The sequence below is a fragment of the Alligator sinensis genome, unplaced genomic scaffold, assembly GCF_000455745.1.
Source record: "Alligator sinensis unplaced genomic scaffold, ASM45574v1 scaffold168_1, whole genome shotgun sequence".
In the NCBI taxonomy this organism is placed as follows: domain Eukaryota; kingdom Metazoa; phylum Chordata; order Crocodylia; family Alligatoridae; genus Alligator; species Alligator sinensis.
In genome coordinates, this window is record NW_005842377.1 from 13937 (window position 1) to 21626 (window position 7690).

The following is a 7690-nucleotide window of genomic DNA, read 5'->3' on the forward strand; positions in this document are numbered from 1 at the left end:
CCTCATTATGCCCGGCCAGGCCTCTGTCTCTTTCCCGGGCAGTTTCTACTCCCTAGGAGCAGAGCTCCGAGGTGCTCTGCGACAGAAGCCTACCACAAATCTCTTATAATAGGAGGCCAGACCCAAAAAGCTGTGTAGTTCTTTAACAGTTCAAGGTACTGGCCAGGTTTTAACAGCCTCCACTTTCTCTGAATCTGGGTCTATGCATTTTGTGGAAATCAAACATCCCAAAAAGTTCACTTCTTTGCAGAAAAGCTAACATTTGACAGGTTTAATTTTTAGATTGGCTTCCTTCATCCACTTAAGTACTGCTTTCAGCTTCTGCAAGTGCTCCTAAAAGCACATTGATATCATCCAGGTACATCAGATAGGCAGTCCCTTGTAAATTTGCCAGCATGATACCCACGAGTCTCTAAAATGTGCCAAGAGCATTGCATAATAAACTTTAAAAGTTCCTTATAAATACAAAGGGTGGTCTTGGTTCTGTCCTCTGGGTGCACTTCCACCTGCCAGTATCCACTAGCCAGATCAAGAGAGGAAAATCATTGGGCTTTGGCCAGGAGGTCTAGCATGTCATCAGGCCAAGGAAAAGGATAGGCATCCCTAACAGTGATGTTATTCAGGCTATGATAAGCTGCATGTACTCACACACCTCTCCCCTTCTCTTGTGCTAGTACCACAGGGGCAGCCCATGAGTTGACAGTGGGCCTGATGATGCCTTTTCCATCTCTTGCAGCTGGTGTTCAAACTCCCACTGGAAGTGAATGGGTACTCTTCTAGAGCCCTGTTTGACTGCCACTGTCAGTGTTGATCTGGTGTTTTGTCAGGCCTGTACAACCTAGATCAAAGTCTCCCAGGCTGAATTCATCTGCATACTCCAGTAGGACTTCCTGTGCTGCCCTCACGTTCTCAGGTTCCAGGCTACAATGACTTACCCTGAACTTGTGTTCCAATTTTTCTGCAATTCATTGGAGGTCATCACTCAATTCTCCAAGATTCTGGTTGTTGGCTGAGCTCAGTACTCTCTAAGCAACTGATTCCTCTTTGGGCTTAGGTTCAAATAAACCCTCCTTGTCTCCACTACACCATCTCCTCAGCTTGCCAGTAATCATAATCTCATTTTGAGAAGGAATTGCTTAGATTGTTTTCCACTGAATCTTCACATACTCCAGTTTGTCCATCTGGGGTATACAGGGGGAAAAAATGTCTCAGAAAGAAACAGGAACAGTCTGCAAAATTAATAGTAACCTGAAGTTTCTTCTTGAGGAAGTCAGTGCCCAACAACGCATCTTGATCGGCATTCTTTGCGATGAGGAATTTACATGGCAGCTGGAGGCTTTGAAGTCAATGGTTGCATTCCACTCTGGCTGCTTTGACCACTAGTCCACAGGGCCAAAGGTTCCTTTCTGCTTCTGCCATAGCTTGCTCCTGTATCCAGCTACAGATGATGGATACCTAGGCATCCGAATCTAGGAGGAATTGGCCATATTGATTTACATATGGAGCTTTACACAATCTTTTGGTCCATCTGCTACTTAGCTCTGCTGTGCCTGCTTCTCTCCCAGAGTCCTAAAAAGGGAACTGTGATACCATAAGTTTGTCTATAGGATCATCAGAAAGTAGGGCTAGAAGGGACCTCACAAAGACATTGTGAGCAAATGCCTTCTTGGTGCCTGCCACTGTAATCACTGTCTCCCTCACTCACTTGCCACACCTTGTTGAAAGTAAGAAAATATAGAAACGTATTGACAATGACTTGTGTAATGGCAGATGGCTGGTGCTTTGATCTCCACCGCAGGGCTCTGCCTCCCATATAATCTGTCCTTACCTCACCTGTGCCCAGTTGGTGTCACTCCTGATCATCATACAATTTTTCCTCTTCAGATACAAGGACCATCGCCCAGCTTATTTACTCAGTGGGCTGGCTCTCACTCAGTACTTTCTCTAGGTGGGGCTCTTTCTCCTTTCACCTTCTTAGTCAAACTGGAATGCCCTTATGAGGACCTTCTGTTTTGTATGCTTGCCCCCCCCCGCCAAACCTTACTATTGAACCTTCCTTCCCTTTGGGGCACTATGCATACCAGTCTTTATTCAAATAAACGTCTTCCGCATAAACTTCAAGTGAGGCTGTTTAGTCTTGCCCCCATCACTCCTCCCAGTGTTCTCCATCCCCAGAAGACTCACCACAGCTGTCAGCATGCTGGAGTATGTCCTGGCCTTCCTCACTCAGCCGGCATTCCACTATCGACTCAAAGATCCCTGCACCTCCACGTGGATTCACAGCAGCTTGCTCCAGTTGCTCCTGTGTCCCCTCTCCAGGGCAACAGCACTCATCAGTGACTGTCTTTTCAACAGATTCTTCTGAGTCAGGGGCCAATCAGCAATGGCTCCTGCAGCAACCTTTGTGCTTCTGGAGTCTCCCCCAGTGTCTGACATCATCAGGCATGGGAGTGACAAGATGGACTCGCTGCAAGTGAGTGTCCCTCTGTTTTCTTTCTACCCTCAGAACAGAAGCCAGGAATGGTCCCCTGTTATAGTCATCTAATCTAGACCGCTGCTCGAGGCAGGATCATCCATGACTAAACCATCCTAGCCAAGTGTCTGTGTAACCTTATTTTGAAAGTTTCCAAGGATGGAGATTCCACAACTTCTTTAAGTAGCCTGTTCCAGTGCATGACCAACCTCAAAGTCAGAAAGTTCCTCCCAATCTCCAACCTAGATTTCTCCTGCTGCAGCTGGACTCCAATGCTTCCAGTCCTTCCTGTCCCTTACAGCCACAAAAAAGCCATCTCAAGCCTCTCCATAATCACCATCCAGGTATTTGAAGACTATTATCAAATCCCTACCTCCCCCCGTCTTCTCTTGTCCAGGCTAAATAACTCTAGTTCTTTCAACCTTTATTCATAAGGCTTGCCTCACAGACCCCTAATAATTTTTGTTGTCCTGCACTGGACTCTTTTCAATCTGTTTACATCCTTCTGGAAGCAAACTGGGCACAGTATTCCAGGTGACAATGCAGAATAGAAAGGAAGAATCACTTCCCCTGATCATTTCTTTTGATCACTTCCCTATGCCTTTCCCAGCCATGCATTTGGCGTAATAAAATATAGCACCCACAAGAATCCTTGACTCTCCTGTTAGTTGTGGATTTTTCCCTATAAAAATATCTTAAGTCAAAAGTAGCACACTTGAGGCTTGTGCATCCACATGGAACATCAAAAATTATCAGAAACTCCCTACTGTCAGGTAGTTGTTCCATATTCTCATTGTCCCATATTCCCATATTGTCAGGAACCACACAGTTATCTCTTGACATGGTTAAAATATCCTTCTGTTTTGCAGTAATAGGACACTTTTCTGCTTATGCTGTAGAAACTCACTAAGCATAGTTTGACTCCATCTGCAGTACAACACAGAAATAGATTTTGATACTACATCATGGAATATCTTTTTAACATGGGCCCTGAGTTTTTTTAAGCATAGATGAACCCACAGCCTGACAGTGAAGCAAAGAATCCCATCGTAAGGCATTCTTGGGTATCTTGTTTCTCTTCCCTAGCACAGCTCAGAATTTTCCTCTCTCTGTTAATAAACCATCTTTTATATTTCTTTTTTGGGCTGTCAAAACAAGTTAAATTGTATTAATCAGTTGATCAGATCCATTGATACTGGAGAGATTAAATTACTGAGAAGAGCTGCCTATTAGTATGAGCACAGGACTAGATTTGACAGAATTCTGCTCCAGTGAAATCAATGGGAGTTCTACTGTTAATCTGACCTAGATTAGATTTTCTCCTCTGGATTGTAATACTAGAACTGGCATTGTAATGATGAGTGAATAACCTATTCTGTCTCCATTAATTTCTTCCCTTACAAACTGTGCCATATTCTTCCAACCGGCTGTCATACCTTCTGAAGCAGTAATGAGACTGTTTTGTTTCATTTATGCTAAATTTAAATAATCTTAAATACTGGGACAGCTAAACTGCATGACTGAAAATTAGTCCAGTTCTATTTCATCCTTTTCAGAACCTGATACAATGAGATCCATGGCTCCCCAGTAGAGGTCAGTATAATACACATACACCTGGATGTTCATTACATCTGGCAATCCATCCAGTATTTGAATCTTTTTAAAAAAATAAATTGGTGGCTAAAAATGCCTAGAAAATTGTATCTTTCGAAAATGCCCTTGGCTACATATTAAACATGGTTATTGTAACAAGACAGCAGTGAATAGTGATGAAACACCACCCTCGCGAGTCAGATTTAGATGTAAAAGAATTGCCTCTTTATATATGTACAGATACACATGTTCTTACATATAAACAACTAACTGCACTTGCAACATAAATATGTGACTTTTTCTTTCCACCCAGGAACTTGTGTTGGTCTCACTACTATGGTATTTGAGCACTTCCTGCAACCTCCTTTGTGCAAGCAGTCCTGAAGTAGGCCAGCAGTCCTGAGCTATGCTTGCACGAGCAGAAATTATTTGTATGAGTAAGGGTTGCCAAACTGGGCACTAGAGACCTGATCCTGTAAAAGTCTTATGCTTTACACATACTAGTGAGTAATCTCATTGTCTCAACAGGATTACTTGGCGTAATCCTTACATAAATGTAAGTCATTGAAGGATCACAGCCTAATTGCTAATGGGCACTTGTACCCATGACAGGGATTTAATCCCCAAGGTTTTATTCTATACCTCCTAAATTGAAACAGTGGGGCATAGAATAAAAACATGAGGACTAAAGCATTTCAATTTTTCTGTCACATTATGGCAAGGGGCCTGACCCTTTTTTTTTTTGTCAGAGCCAGAGCCTGCCCATAGCTGGAGGGGGGGGAGGGGGGTGGTGAGGTGCCGGAGGTCCAAGTGGCCCCTGAGCTGTGGGGGACCCCCGTCCTTCCCTCTGCAGCAGCAGTGCCCCCCAAGGGTGCCTGGGTGAGGTGGTAGCTGGCTGGGAGCTGCCCCAGCTTGGAGGTGCCTGATCCAACTTCCCCACCTCACATGCTGCCCTCTCCAGCTTCTCCCACCACACAACCACCATCCTGCCACCTCCATGCAGTGCCCCTGGGGCAAGCCAACCCATTACGGTATGGACCCAGGCATCCAGCTGGATTCAGCAAGCTGCTAGAAGCACAAGCAGCAAGGGGCCCAATCCTGCTTCTGGCAGAGCCTGTCCATCTCCCCGCATGGCTAGGGGTCAGGTTGAGTGGCCCCTGAGCTGTGAGGAGGCCCTGGTCCTACCTTCCACAGTGGTGGCACCCCTCCCGCCCCGGAGATCACAGTTAGCACCCAGTTCAATCCAACCATTCCCTGAGCTTATTTGGGGAGCAGTGCATGGTGGGCTTTCAGCAGGTGGGCTCAAGGAACAGTTGGATCAAGCTGGGTACTGCCTCTGAACTGGGGTATCACCTGGTCTGCTGGCAGCCCACCCAGCTGGCCCCAGAGGATGCCACCACCATGGAGGGAAGGACCAGGGCCCCCTGCAGCTCAGGGGCTACTCAGCCTGCTAGCAGCTCACCCCCCAAACCACAGGGAAGGGGCAGGCAGGATCTGCAACAGCAAGGATTGGGCCCCACACCATTTCTGCTTGAAAGCAGGCTCCTGCAGACACCTGGGGCCACCCAGGAACAGGCTGGCTTGCCCCTGAGCCAGCACAGGAAGGTGGCAGGAGGGTGGCTGGGTTTGCTGGCAGCCGGAGAAGGCAGTGGAGATGGTACACGGGGCACTGGAAGCCTGGGCAGACTTGAGGAAGCATTGGATCAGGTGTCTCCAAGATAGGGCAGCACCCAGCTAGCTAGCATCCTGCCTGGGCTTCCAGCACCCCATGCACCCCAACTGCCTTCTCCAGCTGCCAGCAAACACAGCTACCCTGCTGCCAACTTATTGCACTGCTCCAGGGGCAAGCCAGCCCATTCCCAGGCAGCCCCAGCTGTCCTGCCAGCTGCAGGAGCCTGTTGAAGGCAGAAGTGGTGAGGGGCCTGAACCCTTTTTTCTGCCTCTCCTGCATGCCTCTCCTGCAACTGGGGGGGGCGGGGCAGGGGGGGGCAAGCTGACAGCTGCATTGCAGCAATTTGCAATATTGCAAACTAAAGCTGGATGTAGTTTAGTTTACAACTATGCAAAGTCATTGAAAAAAAAACCCAAATCTTGTATGTGTACACTGTGATGCCATTAAGCCACACAAAGTGACATTTTCATCACGTTTACATGTTAATGGTATCACATGGACAAGTGCCGAATATAACCAAAATGCTTGTTAATTCACATATATTTTATACCTCTCAACATACAAGCCAAAAAGAATAATTTCCATCTGAATAGCACCTGAGAATATTTCCAAATACCCTGAAAATAACAATGAGAGCAATTCTTCTTGGGCCTGACTTCTGTTTTAAATCCTGGGATTCATTTATAGAGCATACTGATCAACTGTCCATGGCAATATTTGTATCCACACATTGTTGCAACAAAACTGAGTATACACACATCTCCTGGAAATTAGTTATTCTTCCCTTATCCTGGTAAGATTTATCCCCTGAATTAACTTACTTTTTCTTAACAATTTGTTGTGTTCTTCTGCACCAATGCTTTGCCTTCTGTAGAGTGTGTGCACACACATTTCTTATAACGTTAAGATCATCCTGTGAAATTTCATGGTATGTTAATAGGGCTTTGATAAAATAAGTCTCTTGATTTAGCAGCTTGTAATGATCTTTAAGCCTTATATTATCTTATATCTTGTAAAAAGCAGCCTCCTTGTCCAGAATAAAAAACATTGTTAGAATTTTAACCTGGCTGTTCTAATGCTGTCTTCTAAGTGGTCTGCTTTGTCATATGAATGTAAAGCTATATCCCTTCTAAATGGCAAATTACTTTGAGATCCCTCTTTTGTAAAATGACATTTAATAACACAAGATTCATTATCCAGCAATGAATGCTCTGTCTTTTATGTACCCTTATCTGACTTTTTCTGAAATGTATAGTCCCATAGTCTGTCAAAGAAGCAGAAAAAAGCCTAGAGTAAGAAGGGGGGTGTGGGGGGGGGAGGTGAGGAAATCACCCAGAAGCCTTAAGGTATCTGCAGTTTCATGCCCATATACCTAGAACACAAATTATGACTGAGTGCCAAATAACAGTTTTTTATTGCTTTGAATATATTTAATCTGGGACAAAAGTATGCAATCTCAAAATATGTTTTTGTTACTCTGAAGACTTCTAATCTACATAAAGTATATACTAGGATTTTCCTTATATTCCCATCATCCCAGGATCTACCATGTCTTTGGAAGGGAGTATGCAAGTAGCAAAGTTTTTTGGATGTCATCTTTTATTGGAACAAATATATAGTTTGAAGAGATGTTTGACAAGCTTTCAGACACAAAATGGCTTTCTGCTAGTAAAGGGACATTAAGTACCCAAAAGTTTGTCAAACATCTCTCCCAACTATACAGCTGGTCAAGTAAAAATATCACCAAATAAAACTTGCTTCTCACATATTTCCCATACCATCACAGCTACAAACAACACTCCAAGCCTACTAGAAAAGAGTAGGTATTTTAGTGTTCTTGACCTTAGACTTAGACATCAGTCTAAGTAATGAACTAGGAAGGGCTTGTCTTCGCTCCAGAATTAAATGCAAGCTCTTACTCTGGTGCTGCTCCTGTCTCCACACAAAAATCT